The following is a 16,227-nucleotide window of genomic DNA, read 5'->3' on the forward strand; positions in this document are numbered from 1 at the left end:
CGAATGCTAGTCACTTCCTCCCCAAGAATTCGGGTATTACTGATCAGCAATGGTTATAAATGGTTAATAGTCAGTACGCTTTGCTTTTTGCTTAAATATACACATGTAAAAAGCAGCAATTAAATCGATCAGCTTTCTTCATGATTTACAAATAAAAGATCGGATCTAAATACGCATCTGGATTCTTGTATATACAGTTGTCTTTTAAAAAATAAAATGATAAATTTCAAAGCTCCATTATCTCGTTGTCAGCTACGGTATACCAACATAAACAGATGTTATGTGTTCCAGAAGGGCACCTGCTGTGCTGCAAGCTTGCGCCATGATTTCATAAAGAGCATTCTATTCTCAGGATCCTTTCCCAGTCCACTCCACACTGGAGACTGTGACCTTGGCCAGTCTTAGCCTCTCCCTGCTAGACTGAATGGCAGCCCGAGACCAAGGGCCTGGTTGCCGCAGCTTTGATACTAATCCTCCCAGACTGTGCACAATGGCACCCTACCTGGCCTGCAAACTATAGCCAGCCAGGCTGTCTTTGAAGCAGGTGATGAATAGGGGACGGCAGGAAGCCAGCTTCCCCAGTGAACTCCAGGCCACACAGCTGCTAAGAACAGTCACTTGGATTTTTCTTCAGTTTTGGTGGATTTCAGGGGGAAAAACTGCTGTTATCTAGAATATGTTGTGTTATTTTCGGCGTGAGAATCCATGTTCAAAAAAGCTAACAGTAGGAGCCTGCTCCAAATCGATCTTGTTTCGTGCAATGAATCACCAGACTACCTTATCTTAAAGCTATAGCATTCATTTCTCCAGGCATGCACACTGCACTAAATTTCAGAAGTTTTCTTTTTTAACTTTGAAATTCTTATCTGCTTATGACAAATCAAGAATCAAAACACAAACGAAATTTGCTTTAAAACATGGGCTTCAAAATGTTTTCTTAATGTGATTAAAGAGGAGCTGGTACCATTCCTTCTGAAACTATTCCAAACAACAGAAAAAGTGGGACTCCTCCGTAATTCATTTTATGAGGCCAGCATCATCCTGATACCAAAACCCAGCAGAGACACAACAAAAAAAGAAAATTTCAGGCCATTATCCCTGATGAACATCGATGCAAAAATCCTCAATAAAATACTGGCAAACCAAATAGAGCAGCACATCAAAAAGCTTATCCACCACGACCAAGTCGGCTTCATCCCCGGGATGCAAGGCTGGTTCAACATACACAAATCAATAAACGTAATCCATCATATAAACAGAACCAATCACAAAATACACATGATTATCTCAATAGATGCAGAAAAGGTCTTTGATAAAATTCAACATCCCTTCATGCTAAAAACTCTCAATAAACTAGGTATTGATGGAATGTATCTCAAAATAGTAAGAGCTATTTATGACAAACCCACAGCCAATATCATACTGAATGGGCAAAAGCTGGAAGTATTCCCTTTGAAAACCAGAACAAGACTCTCACTACTCCTATTCAATATGGTATTGGAAGTTCTGGCCAGGGCAATCAGGCAAGAGAAAGAAATAAAGGGATTCAAATAGAAAGAGAGAAAGTCACATTGTCTCTGTTTGCAGATGACATGACTGTATATTTGGAAAACCCCATTGTCTCAGTCCAAAATCCCCTTAAGCTGATAAGCAACTTCAGCAAAGTCTCAGCATACAAAATCAATATGCAAAAATCACAAGCATTCCTACATACCAATAATAGACAAACAGAGAGCCAAATCATGAGTGAATTCCCATTCACAATTGCTACAAAGAGAATAAAATACCTAGGAATACAACTTACAAGGGATGTGAAATACCTCCTCAAGGAGAACTACAAACCAGTGCTCAAGGAAATCAGAGAGAACACAAACAAATGGAAAAACATTCCATGCTCATGTATAAGAAGAATCAATATCGAGAAAATGGTCATACTGCCCAAAGTAATTTATAGATTCAATGCTATCCCCATCAAGCTACCATTGTCTTTCTTCACAGAATTACAAAAAACTAATTTAAATTTCATATGGAACCAAAAAAGAGTATATAGCCAAGATAATCCTGAGCAAAAAAAAAAAAAAAAAAAAAAACAAAGCTGGAGGCATCATGCTATCTGACTTCAAACTATACTACAAGGCTACAGTAACCAGAACAGCAAGGTACTGGTACCAAAACAGATATATAGACCAATGGAACAGAACAGAGGCCTCAGAAATAATGCCACACATCTACAACCATCTAATCTTTGACAAACCTGACAAAAACAAGCAATGGGGAAAGGATTCCCTATTTAATAAACGATGCTGGGAAAACTGGCTAGCCATATGCAGAAAAATGAAACTGGACCCCTTCCTTACACCTTATACAAAAATTAACTCAAGATGGATTAAAGACTTAAACGTAAGACCTAAAACCATAAAAATCCTAGAAGAAAACCTAGGCAATACCATTCAGGACAGAGGCATGGGCAAAGACTTCATGACTAAAACACCAAAAGCAACGGCAACAAAAGTCAAAATTGACAAATAGGATCTAATTAAACCAAAGAGCTTCCACGCAGCAAAAGAAACTATCATCAGAGTGAACAGGCAACATACAGAATGAGAGAAAAGTTTTGCAATCTATCCATCTGACAAAGAGTTAATATCCAGAATCTACAAAGAACTTAGACAAATTTACAAGAAAAAAATAACCCCATTAAATAGTGGATGAAGGATATGAACAGACACTTCTCAAAAGAATACATGTATACAGACAACAAACATATGAAAAAAAACTCATGATAACTAGTCATTAGAGAAATGCAATCAAAACCACAATGAGATACCATCTCACACCAGTTGGAATGGCGATCACAAAAAGTTAGGAAACAACAGATGCTGGAGAGGATGTGGAGAAACAGGAACACTTTTACACTGTTGGTAGGAATGTAAATTAGTTCAACCATGGTGGAAGACAGTGTGGCAATTCCTCAAGGATCTAGAATCAGAAATACCATTTGACCCACAATCCCATTACTGGGCATATACCCAAAGGATTTTAAATCATTCTACTATAAAGACACATGCATGGCTGGGTGCAGTGGCTCATGCTTGTAATCCCAGCACTTTGGGAGGCTGAGGCGGGTGGATCATGAGATCAAGAGATCGAGACCATCTGGCTAACATGGTGAAATCCCATCTCTACAAAAAATACAAAAACAAAAACAAAATTAGCCGAGCGTAGTGGTGGGTGCCTGTAGTCCCAGCTACTCAGGAGGCTGAGGTGGGAGAATGGCGTGAACCCGGGAGGGGGAGCTTGCAGTGAGCTGAGATTGTGCCACTGCACTCCAGCCTGGATGATGGAGCGAGACTCCATCTCAAAAAAAAAAAAGACACATGCACATGTGTGTTTATTGCAGCACTATTCACAATAGCAAAGACTTGGAACTAACTCAAATGCCAACCAATGATAGACTAGATAAAGAAAATGTGGCACATATACACCACACTATGCAGCCATAAAAAATGACGAGTTCATGTCCTTTGCACAAACATGGATGAAGCTGGAAACCATCATTCTCAGCAAATTAACACAGGAACAGAAAACCAAACACCCCATGTCCTCACTCATAAGTGTGAGCTGAACAATGAGAACACATGGACACAGGGAGGGGAACATCACACACCGGGGCCTGTCGGGGGGTCGGGGGCTAGGGAAGGGATTGCATTAGGAGAAATACCTAATGTAGGTGACGGGTTGATGGGTGCAGCAAACCACCATGGCACATGTATACCTATGTAACAAACCTGCACATTCTGCACACGTATCCCAGAACTTAAAGTATAATAATAAAAAAAAAAGAGTTGGAAAAACTTATTAAGGAGTTCCCTGTAATAAAAGAGGGAAGGCTTCAAGTTCCACAATCCAAAAGCACTGAGCTATGAGACAGATAACAACACCAGGTATGTGCCCACCGTATTTAACAAAACATAAATGTATTGTTATTTAGAAGAAGAAAAGTATGCAAACTCTTCAACATATACACTTATAACAATAAAATAATGTATGAATAATAAGGCAAAATGTGTTTTGCATCTCAGAACAGTGAAGTGTTATAGTGATTTATATTTATTTAAAATTTAGGGGTTTTCCCCATATTATTCTACTATTGGCAATATTCAGAAAAAATAGTATAAACATTTTCTCCTAATAGATACTACAACGAGTAAGAAAGTTTTCTTTATTTAAAATAAATGTATACGCTTTGTTCTGTGTCTCACACAACTATGTTAATCCCAACAAAAGAGATATTTCAAATTGTATTGCTGTTATGACATTTTGCTCAGGAAACTGAGTGAATGAATAACTGAGCTGGAATATTTTTAGTTCTTGGACACGTTATTTCTACTCAGTGTTACACCACCAAGGATCATTAAAATAAAATTATACACTTGAATCAAAATCATTTAAGTATGTAACACACTGAAGGGAAATGGGAGGTAGAAAGTTCTACTGAGATCTTCTTCAAAGCCTCAGAAATATTGGAAGAAGGAATGTGACTTAAAACTGATTAAAAGCAAAATATTTTATAATATTCTAGAATAAGAAAAGTAACCAAATGAGCTATAATTGGGGCAAAAGAATTGCAGAATTTTCTCCCAACAGAAAACACATGACTAGAACTAGCTGTGAGACCATTAGTAATGATACCTCCTTGTTCTGGTCTCTAGTATTAATGCACTTTCACAGTAACTTTCTAAACAGAGACATTTGAAGTTTCTCATAGACTCATGAATGATCATTCCCATGTTCAAATTTCACTTTACTCATTTTTAAAAATCAGGAAAAAAATGAAATAGTGATCATCACATTTCAAGCCTAAACATAAATAGTCATAAATGATTATTAGTTTGATATTTTGCCAGGGCCTATTGCTCAGTGATTCTACTTAATGAACAAATCTCAAGGTTGCCAAAGCCTTTTAAATATCATTCGCTTTTACCTCTCCTGCTTGAGTGGAGAATAATTTTCAATTTAAAGTGCAATAGCTCAGGCTTCTCTGCTAAGTGCAACACTATGTGGGTAACTTCTGGATGTCATGAGCCCTTTCTGGTCTTTTCCTAGGCTTCCGCACTGTCAGTATCTTCTGGCAGGGGTGTCTTCTCCAGATAAATGGTAGAGTCCAGAGGAGAAACCCTAATGTTGGGGGAATATCTTGACAATGGTATTCGTAACTGCAAAGGACATCTTCAAGGTAGATCTGTAAATAAAACGTTTTACTGGTGCCTAACCTCATCCGTGTAAATAAATGTTAAAGAGTCATTTGGACTTTCCATTTGTCCTTTTCTTGTGGACACATCTCAAAGGTGAACACAAAATAGCACATCTTCTTCGTGGTGGACTAGTAGATACTTTGGTTGACCAACAGCAATGTCTAATGGAGTTAATGATGACCAGGAGGTGGTAAATTCTGGACATTGTAGAGGACATAAAAGCAGACAGAACCCACAAAATGAGTATTAAATGGTTAATAAGCCTTCTAAGTTAAGGGGTGTGGGGTATCCAGACCCATAATACATGCTACAAGGGAGAACTGGAGGCACCATGATCGAGGACCCTGCTTAATTAAGGTTGGCTAAGGAGTTCCCTGTAATAAAAGAGGGAAGGCTTCAAGTTCCACAATCCAAAAGCACTGAGCTATGAGACAGATAACAACACCAGGTATGTGCCCACCGTAAACATATTAAAGCAGACTGGCATGTCTTCCAGGGACAATGGTAGTGTCAGCCCTCACTTGCAAGCACCTGGTGGCAACTGATAGTCCTCCGAGATGCTAGGGTTGACAGCTTGTGGTTGGGGTTCATCGCCTAGAAAATACTGGGTTGACTTGTAGGAAATTGTCATTTTTGTAGGTCAAAACAGGAGATGAAAAAGGGGCCGGATGCAGTGGTTTATACCTGTAATCCGAGCACTCTGGGAGGCCGAGGTGGGCAGATCATCTGAGGTCAGAAGTCTGAGACCAGCCTGGACAACATGGAGAAACCCTGTCTCTACTACAAATACAAAATTAGCTGGGCGTGGTGGCGCATGCCTGCAATCCCAGCTAGTCTGGAGGCTGAAGTAGGAAAATCGCTTGAACCCGGGAGGTGGAGGTTGCAGTGAGCTGAGATTGCGCCATTGCACTCCAGCCTAGGCAACAAGAGTAAAACTCTGTCTCAAAAAAAAAAAGAAAAAGAAGAAGGGTCCTGCTCCACCCACTATGCTACTCCATAATACAGGCTGAACTTGAAATTCAAGAGTAAAGTTTTCCAGTTCTGAAGTCCCTAAAAGCATCAGCCTCCATTTTAGAACAGACGAAATCCTTCTACAGCTTGATGATGATGTCTTCATTCCAACTGAACTTTCATGTAAGCGCCTAAGGGCAAGAGCACATTCTAGGTCCCAAGAAAGACCAAGATGGAGCCACTGGACATCCAAGTCCCGAGGGATCTTGGGATATATAGTTTAAGTTCTGGTAACTGTTTTACAGTGAAATTAGTGCTAGCAAATATGGCCTGAACCACTTTAATAATCATTTAAAGAAACAGAAAAGGACATGGAAAAAGTCATTTCTTCTCAATATACAATATGTAGAAGACTAATACATCCCAATAACATAACTTAATGTGAGGAACACCAGCGCTAGAAACATAAATTATAGAAGGATGCACCCTAACACATTGAAAAGCGGAAATGATGGTATAAAATACTAACCAAAATAATCTTGAAAGTAATCAAATTACAAACTCTATATTCTACATAGCCCTGGTGTAAAAATGGGTTAAAACTAGAGAAAGTAGGGAGAGTGGTTCTCCATATTCTCTGGCTAGAAAAGAAGGAAGAGAGGCAGTCACAGTTAGATGCCCTGGGGTTATATCTGTCCTACAACTCAACAATAATTGCTCTCCCTTAAGTGAATAGAAATATGGAAGTTTAAGAATTTGGAGGGACTTAGAGGCTAGCTAGTACAATGTTAATCTTAATCTAAAAACCTTCCCTATAAAACCATGATGGTTGGTCATTCAGCTGCTGCTGGAATGACTTTACCAACAGGAGAATAACTGTATTCCAAGAGAAACCGATGCCTCATACTGAACATACTTGGCACTGAAACTTCTGGGTAAAGATAATAGGGAAAACTGAAAATTGTGAAAAGAACAAAAACAAATGTTTAATACAGAACATGAGAACATTCACTGGCAGTGAACAACCAAGGAAAGAAGAATAATAACTTGGCCACAAATTTCAAAAGGAGGTAGTCAAGGAAAGAAAGAGAAGATTCTGACATGGTTTGATGAGACATACTCTTTTGTCCCTATACCCTAGAAATAGAACTGGTAAGTTGAAATTATGCTGAGGATTATTTTCCAGTATCCCAGTTTTAGAGAAAAATGAACTGAAGATGTATCATTCAGTTGATACTTTCCCTTCTGCCTGGGTGGAAGATAAGGAGGACAATTTCAATGGAGTAAAAATGGCTACAGGAGAGAGATAAATAAAGTTAGGAAAGTAGGAAACTTGGGCTGATTCTCTCTGATAGAACATAAGATTTAGAGTTCACATAAAAAATAAAACACTCTCTAATACATAGAAAAACCCCAGTGTAAGACATTAATAAATTGATAAAAGACAGAGCCAGTATCAGTTTCTCTAACAGAAGTTGTTCAGAACTGCAACTAAGCTCTTTTTCTCCATCCCTATCATGATCTCACAAAAAAAGTAAACGCAATGAAATACCTGTGCCTTCATACTGAAATTCAGAGGAGGACAGACAGGCTGAAAAGTAGTCAAAGAGAATTCATGAATATTATATCAGTCCATTTAACAGATTTGGACACAGGTGCCCACGTTAAGCCCAAGCAAGATGAGGGAGAAAAGTATGAAAACTAGAGAAACATCAATTACATTAGGAGAAAGGTGAACTTAGCGACAAAGAAGAGGAAAAGAAGAAAGTAAGGAAGAGGCCCATCGTTAAAAACCAGAAACAATTATAAGAGAACTTAATAAGAACATGAGTGTAATGAAAGAATAATGCAAGGATAACAAGATAAAACAACAGAATTAACTAGGGACCCAAATAACTCCATCACAAAATTGATTCTAAATCAGAAACAATGAGCTGAATAAACATGGTGAAAAATCAAATCGTTGACATAGATAAAGGCTTGAGGTAATCATAATAAAGGTCCAGGAAAAAGACAAAGAGAAGCTAAAGTAGAAAGAAAACGTGAAAAGAAAATCCATGTAAACACAGACTATGGTATCCGAAAATTTCCCTAAAATGAATGAAGAGATGAATGTGTATATCAAAAAGACACACTGTAGACCAAGAAAAATAGATTCCAATTGAGGAAAAGAAACATGAAAAAAAACTCAAGGACTATAGTCCCCAAACCACTCTTGAAAAAAAAATAAAATAAATAAAAAAAATTGGGGATAAATTTCAAGCAAGAGATGACCAGAGAACCTGTTTTAAGACCAATGTTTGCACCAAAAGGCAATGGATGATGTGTACAAAGTGTCAGGGGAAAAAAGAATGATCAAAACATTTTATGCCCAGCTAAGATATCCTTCACAAATAAGAGAACACATAGTGATGCTCAAGCATGCAAAAACGCAGTGAATACAACTCTAAGCCCTTCTTGGAAAAGCTACTTGATGAAATCTCAGTAAGTCAATAATAGACCAAAATAAGAACTCAGGTATGAAGTTGTGCAAAAATCCTGGTGGTGAGCACATAATTGATTTAAATAAAAAGCTAAGTTTATGTAACTGTGAGAATTATGGTTATGGAACAAAATATAAATGTTATAAACTTCAACAATGTATGAATAATACTATGGTTGACAAAATAGACTGATATAAGTAGGTGGAAGGAAGTATAGGCAGTTTAATTTTTCTCCAAATAAGGAGTAATTAATGCCTTCAAAATTGAACCACAAAATTTAAAAATTACTCTAACTTCAATGTATTTTTAATTTCTAACATTCTAAGAAATAATCTCTTATGTGGTTAAAAAAATGTTTTCCTAAATTTTAGAAATATTTCCATTTCCACTGGGCACAGTGGCTCACTCCTGTTATCTCAGCACTTTGGGAGGCCAAGGTGAGATGATCACTTGAGCCCAGGAGTTTGAGACCAGTCTAGGCAATGTACCAAGACCCTATCTCTATAAAAAATAAATAAAAAAGAAAAAATGAGAGAAATCTTTCCATTTCCCTTGTTTCTTCAAATAATTTCACATGTAATTTAATATTTTAATTAAAAGTGGCAAATGTAGCATGGTCCTGTTTCTAGAAAATTGTTTTTGTCTATATATCTACTTATTCTTCTATTTATCAATCTCTCATAGAAATTTCTAGAATAATGCTCACCTAAGATTAATAGCAGTTGTTTCTGGAAGGTAAGATTTGGGTAAAATTTTTTCTTTCTTCTTTGTGTGCAGGACCACGTCAAATGCCAGCAGCTCCCTTCGGGGGCAATATTTACTTCTGGTGGCAGTGCAAGACTCTTAAACAAGGGATGTGGTTTCTCTTATAACAAATGGGTTCTGGGTCTGTGAACCGACTCAGATCTGGGAAACTTGGTAGAGGACTATGATTTTCCACCCTAAGTGGAAAACTGTTTTATTTTCACTCACCAGTTCTGGACGTTTTTCTTGATGTTGTACAAGCCAAGTAGTATTCTCACTGGCTCTCTATCTTATCTCTCAGAACCCAGCTCATTATCACCACAGATCCCTGCAGGGCAAGACACCTGAAGGGCCTGTCTAGCCTTACTGTCCAGTACAGTAATCACGTCTACCTTCCATCTGATATCCAAGTGCCCACATAGTGCCTGCCATTTTGGAACCCAACTTTCCTGTTGAAAGTCCGCAGCTCAGTTCCATAGCGCATCTCCTACCGTTAGCCCCAGAATACAGAGGAAACCACCATGGAGCTGGCTCAGTGCTATCAGTGCCCCTCCCAGCAGTGCACCTTAGCACCCTAGTAAAGGCCATATCCTCTAGGCCCTCTCATGCACTGGCTTCTCTAGCGTAAAGCAACAAAACCACTCTCATATTCTCACTTTTCTGATACTTTGACCCTTCCCCCATAGTAAGCCAAGGCAGTTCTGTCGTGACTGAAGTAGCAGGAAAGTAAGTAGCAGAAAAGACTACTGCCTAGTAAAAATCACAAACAATTATCAACATGCCACATTTAAAAAAAACAAAGATGAAAGACAGTTCAAACATTGTAAACTCTATCCAAAATTATATTGATCATCAGATTAACTGTTCAAGGGACACGTTGCTTTAAAGTGTTAGCATTAATAGACAGAGATTTTTCTACAGGGCTTGCCAGGTAACACTTTCCTCTCATGTTCTACTCAAGGGCTCTCTGTGGAAAACCTTTGCTTCTTGGTTGTAAAATTTAGTACTAGTTTTATTAGGTTGGTGCAAAAGTAACTGTGGAAGTAATTGTTGTGTTTGCCATTACTTTCATGGCAAAATCCGCAATTACTTTTGCACCAACATAATATGTAGGTCATTAGACTCATGATGTTAAGATGCATACTAAGAAATAGGCAACAGGTACATCAGGCCCTGGTATTTTTCATGTAATGAGATATATATTTAACATCATCAGGTTATGTCTCTGAACAGTTTGCATCTGCAAAATTGCACACTTGAAATGTCAAAATAAGTTACTAAATTTGTTAGAGCTGCAGACATTTTGTGCCAATGGGGCAGAGTCTACCATAAAGGCAGTAGTTTCACTAGACTGATTTCATATCCTCACTAAAAGATGTTGGAATCTTTCTTTTTAGTCGCAGTTATATGATATAAAACATGCTATTGGATACTTCACTATATGAGAAAGACTCCCTTAAAGATAAAACTAAGGACATATACAATCTTCTCTGAGTCTCTGGAGTCAGAGTAAAACTACATTTTAGCACAGAAAATACTACAATCTGGTCTGACTTTCTGAACACTTTAATAGAAATAGGCACAAAAAAATTGTAAAAAGCAGGCAGTGTGTCAAGAACAGAAATAGAATGTGTCATTTGGGGATGGCCATGTGGCTCCCAGATTAGATATTTGTTACAACAAAAAGGGCCATCCATGAAATCTGTCAATCAACAGTTCAGTTTAGGTATGGAAGTTGTCCTTATTTAAAAGTTTAATGTTGCTGTGATAACCGCTGTTAGAGATGGCACCAGGGCCTGCCAGCATACACTGCTTCTTCATTCCTTTTCCTCTCCAGCCAACCATCAACAGCCAGGACTACTGCCTGCTGAAGCTCCCGAAGCTCATGATACAGGGCAAGCAGAAGGCTGGAAGCACAGCTGTGATGAGCAAGCTGATAGATGAAGCAAGGCTGGAAGCAGGCGCTATCTCCTGCAGTTATCTTCCCATTTAACACTTCAAAACACTTCTCTGGCACCTGTAGGTGATGAGTGACAATCACCCTGAGCTTTTAAAACTTTTTGAAAAATGAGCTATTACTTTCTGTGTTTTTATCTGCCAGATCTCAGTTGAAACTCGGGAGGAACCCAGATAGTCAAATGCTTCAAAAGGAGTTTTTGTTTTCATGGTTTAATAATGGACAACTTAAGCCACACAAATTGAGAAAAGCAACTAAAAATAATTAACATTAATTAACTAATTAACTAAATTAATGAACTCCATATAGAAGGAGTTCAAAATTTTTAGGAAAAAAAGTCTTAACTGTATATTTTAATTCATTTTACTTTATGTGTTTCTCTAAAACACATTCAGTTCTCGATGAAATGTCCATGTATTAATCTAGTATGTCACTGCTTTTGAATGAACATGAAATATAAAAATCATATCAGTTTGCCAGTTAGAGTTCATAATTTAGAAGGACGAATAGGTCAACCGGGTTGTAAACTCCTCCAATATATAGCACTATGTCTTTACTTTCTTTTTACCTTCCTTATCTTGCCTACCACAATGCTTTGTAAATTATTCATCATTTTGAATGAAACAAGGTAGCATTCGAAAAACAGAATTACAAGTAGGCAGAGACAGCTGCTTCATCTTCACCATCACCAAATTGGCTGGTCCACCTGCAAAGACCCTGCTTTACCTACGGCTTGGACGCATGGCTGGCCTTGCAGCTACCTAAGGCGAGTTCCTTCATCTGTACACTGGACTCCATTCTTTCTTGCCAAATTAAGCATGTTGCTCTTGAAATTATCCCACCACTCTCTGCATCATCAATATTTCCTTCTCCAGTGGATCAGTCTCATCAACAAGCAAACATGTCTTTAGTGTATCTCATTTTTTAAAAACTTTCCCTTGACCCCATATGTCCCTCTAGATACCACCCATTTCTCTGCTCCCTTTTCTTTCAAAATTCCTCAAAATGGCTGCTCACAACCCATCGTCTGTCCACCCACATAATTCAGGCTTTGGTTCCCACATTCTACCGAAACCAGTGTTGTTGAGGTGGCTGAAGACCTCGCCATCCAGCGGTCAGTTCTCAGTCCCCATCTAACGTCCCTTCTTGGCAACACCTGAAACAAGTGGTTACTCACTTCCTCCTTCCTGAAACACTGCACACGGCTTATGGGAAATCCCACCCTCTTAGACTTTCCTTTTACCTCACTGGTTGTTCCTTCTCAGTCTCTTTTGCTGCTTCCTCCACCTCTTCCTCATATGTAAGTGTCAGCAGCCCCTAGACTCAGTCCTGGAAGTTCCCTTCTCTTCTCTCTACTCATGTCTCAGTGTCTGTCACCACCATCCACCTGGCTGCTCAGCTGGAAAACTTCTAGGTCACATTTTAGCCCCCTCTTTACCTTACATTCTATTTCACATCCATTGACAAGTCCTGCCTGCAAAACAGATCCCAAATCTGACGACTCGCCATCTCCCCCACCATTCCCACCCTAGTCCCAGCCCGGGTAACCTCTAACCAGCCCACTGCAATCATCCTCTAACTAGGTCCCCTGCTTCCTCTCCTGCCTCCACTATAATCAAAGCTCCACACAGCAGCTGGAGAGATCTTTCAAAAATGCAAACCAGGCCGGGTGCAGTGACTCATGCCTATAATCCCAGCACTTTGGAAGGCTGAGGTGGGTGGATCACGAGGTCAGGAGTTTGAGACCAGCCTGGCCAACATAGTGAAACCATGTCTCTACTAAAAATACAATAAAAAATTAGCCAGACGTGGTGGCAGGCACCTGTAGTCTCAGCTACTTGGGAGGCTGAAGCAAGAGAATCACTTGAACCCAGGAGGTGGAGGCTGCAGCGAGCTGAGATCATGCCACTGCACTCCAGCCTGGGTGACAGAGTGAGACTCCACCTCAAAAAAAAAAAAAAAAAAAAAAATGCAAACCAGATCTTGCTCAAATGCTCCAATGGCTTCTCAACACACTCAGAATAAAATCCAATCTCCCACCACAATCCATAGGATGTGATAAAATCTACCCTGTACTGTACTTTGGCTCCTACCACTCTCTTCCAAGTTCACTCCATTCCAGCTACAAACTAACCCATCTCTCATGGCTGTTGCAACTGCTCTTCCCTCTGCCTGAAATGTTCTTTCCTTACCTCAGGTTTTTGTACGGCTTCCTCCTTTACTTCATCCAGGTCTTAATTTGAATATCATTTCAGTAGAGTCCTTCACTAACAATCTTAACTACAATAACACCTTGTATAAAATAATAACCATTTATAAAGTAGCCCTTTCACTCACACTTTAGCTTGCTTTATTTTTCTTCAAAACAGTTATTATTACCTCACCCTACCTTAAATTTTGTTTTGAAAAAGATGTGCGTGCATGTGTGTGTGTGCGTGTGTGTGTGTGTATGGTAGTAGTGGTGGTTGGTAGTGATAGCGGGTAGTGGTAGTGTTTTTCTCCATCATCATAAGGGTAAAGACTCTATATTTTGTTCACTGTTATATCCTAAGCACTTGTGTTTAGCACAAAGTAGTCACTCAATAAACATGTGTTAAATAATGAATGATTGAGAAGGCATTAGTTCTACTTTATATTTTAAATGTACTTAAAGAAGGTACTACTTTATATTTTAAATGTACTTAAATAATGAGTTAGTCCATATAACTATCCAGGAAAACTTTTTCTTTTTTTTTTTTTTTTTTGAATGGGGTCTTGCTCTGTCACCCAGGCTGGATGGAGTGCAGTGGTGCTATCAAAGCTCACTGTAACGTTGAACTCCCAGGCTCAAACAACTCTGGAACCTTAGCCTCTAAAATAGCTTGGAACACAGGCACAAGCCACCATACCAGTCTATTTTTTTTTTTTATAGAGATAGGGGCCTCAATACATTGCCCAGGCTGGTCTCTCACTCCTGGCTCCAAGCAATCCTCCCTCCTGGGCCTCCTGAGTTACTGGAAATACAGGCATGAGCCACTGCACCCAGCCCATCTTTGCTCTTTTAATATTCACTCTAGCTAAAGGTGCCACTTGTTTTAACCTAGATGAGAACAGCTTCAGGTCAAAAGAAAAAAAAAGAGGAAGAGAAGGCTCTTCAATTGTCTTTCACTAAATATCAGCGCCCATTCTATGACTCTAGGCTCCAACCACTGGACCTGGACACAGGGGCCCGAGCATCACTGCCTCGGCCTCCGAGTCTGGCAGCCTAACGGCTGGGAATCTGGTACTTTGCCATTGCCTGCAGGACCAATCTGTGACTTGTGGTGTAGCTGCATTCCCTGAATTTGGTGCTTATTCAAATAAGTAATTTGAAAGGAAGCACCATTAGATCAAGGATTGCATTTGTCTCGATCACCACTGAGGACACCACAGGGGCTGATATGTAGTTGGGGTTCAAAAATTATTTATTATGAATTGGAAGAGGAATGTCAAGCAAAAAAAGACTTTCAAAAAGAGTATGATAAGGTGAGCAAGAATAAAACAAAGAGAGTAATAGCAGCATACTGGACATACAATAAATCATATATATCTAGAAATCAATAAGTCATATGGAAATCCATTTTGAAGGGATTTTAGGGAGCCCCACAAATCCACGGTCATTAACCTCATCTGGAACCTCAATACTGAAGAGAAAGTTTACGAAGTCTTTCTACTCGGATCAGTCTTGCTATCACCCAAATAATTTCAAACAATTCCCACTTTTATTTGCTCTCCTGTCCATGTAATTCCTCCAGTCTCAGCAAATGATCTTGCCGCCTATCTGACAAAGAAAAACCTCAGTAATAAGAAAGTCTTCATCTGCCTTTTGCAGATCCACAAACTTCTACACACCTGGCCTTCCCTTCTTTTCTCACCAGGCACAGGAGAGAGACCTGGCCATCATCAGAGGCTAGCAGCTCCCTGCGTAATACGGGTCCTGCCCAGTATCTCTACCTTCCTGGGAACATATGCTAGTGTCTTCCTTCTTTCCTCCCTCTCTTCCTTTCCACCATCTCCTTTTCCAGTGTAGACTAAATAGTTTCATTTAAAAGAAGCCTGGCCAGGCGCGGTGGCTCACTCCTGTAATCCTAGCACTTTCAGAGGCCAAGGCAGGCGGATTGCCTGAGCTCAGGAGTTCAAGACCAGTCTGGGCAACATGGTGAAACCCCATCTCTACTAAAATACAAAAAAAAAAAAAAAAAAAATTAGCCGGGTGCGGTGGCATGCGCCTGTAGTCCCAGCTACCTGGGAGGCTGAGGCAGGAGAATTCATTGAACCTGGGAGGCAGAGGTTGCAGTGAGCCAAGATTGTGCCACTGCACTCCAGCCTGGGCGACAGAGAGAGACTTTGTCTCAAAAATAAATAAATAAATAAATAAATAAAAATTTAAAAAGCCTAAGCTTGAAGGTTATACCACCTAGCTAATTAACGACTAGAATATTTACAAAGGACAAAGATTGGGAATCGCGTGCTATCTGCTTTTTAAATATCCCAACTGACCTTCACTTAAAATTTCCTACTTGCTTATCTTGCATAATTTGTTCTGTCTTTGCTACTATCTTTGCTACCAAAATATTTTAAGTTTTAAATAATGGCAGCTTGTAAGAAGTTGGCCCTTCAGTGTTGTTTTGTTTTGTTTTGTTTTATTTCTGTAATCATTGACAATAAGCACTTATTCTTTCTGGAGAGCTGGCCACTTGTTTATCTGCTGAACTACATTTCTCCTTCAAGGCTTTGTAGTGGAAAGCAAAGATATAAAATACAAGATTAAAGAATGATATCGTGGAGTTGCCAAAGAAATGTCTGTAGTCCAGGAAGT

The 16,227-nt window shown here is 39.2% G+C and overlaps 1 protein-coding gene across 23 annotated transcripts in view; it reads right to left on the minus strand.

Moving 5' to 3' along the window:
* Positions 1-16,227, minus strand: part of CEP112 (centrosomal protein 112) — a 535,678-nt gene that overhangs the window by 270,715 nt on the left and 248,736 nt on the right. The gene's annotated exons all lie outside the window — the stretch shown is intronic.

This window comes from Macaca mulatta, chromosome 16 (assembly GCF_049350105.2).
Source record: "Macaca mulatta isolate MMU2019108-1 chromosome 16, T2T-MMU8v2.0, whole genome shotgun sequence".
Taxonomy (NCBI): domain Eukaryota; kingdom Metazoa; phylum Chordata; class Mammalia; order Primates; family Cercopithecidae; genus Macaca; species Macaca mulatta.